Below are 324 nucleotides of genomic sequence, written 5' to 3' on the forward strand. Positions count from 1 at the left end.
ACTTGTGATTGGACTGTGTCCAATTGCCCCGTGTCCAACTGATATACACCCGATAAAAAGCGCTTTGTATTGCCCATTTAAAGTTTAAGGAAGAAAAATATTATAGTTTGTTCGCCTTTTAAGCAGCAAAATATAGACGAAACCGTTTAGCGTATAAATAATGTAAGAAAGACTAGTACGATAATTCGAAATTAATTTTCTACCAAAAAATGTATAGAAAATTACTGCAATAAAACAGCAGATAATGACATTTTTTTATCATGTTAATAAAATACTGTACTTTTACATGTGCGAATTAATTTGGTCGATCGTCCCGTTCAGATT

At 31.8% G+C, this 324-nt stretch overlaps 1 protein-coding gene across 23 annotated transcripts in view; it reads left to right on the top strand.

Annotated features, from left to right (window-relative positions):
- LOC116846697 overlaps window positions 1–324 on the top strand; it is a 37,146-nt gene that overhangs the window by 31,096 nt on the left and 5,726 nt on the right. The gene's annotated exons all lie outside the window — the stretch shown is intronic.

The sequence above is a fragment of the Odontomachus brunneus genome, unplaced genomic scaffold (assembly GCF_010583005.1).
Source record: "Odontomachus brunneus isolate Ranch 3 - 2012 unplaced genomic scaffold, Obru_v1 Obru_scaffold_067, whole genome shotgun sequence".
Classification (NCBI taxonomy): domain Eukaryota; kingdom Metazoa; phylum Arthropoda; class Insecta; order Hymenoptera; family Formicidae; genus Odontomachus; species Odontomachus brunneus.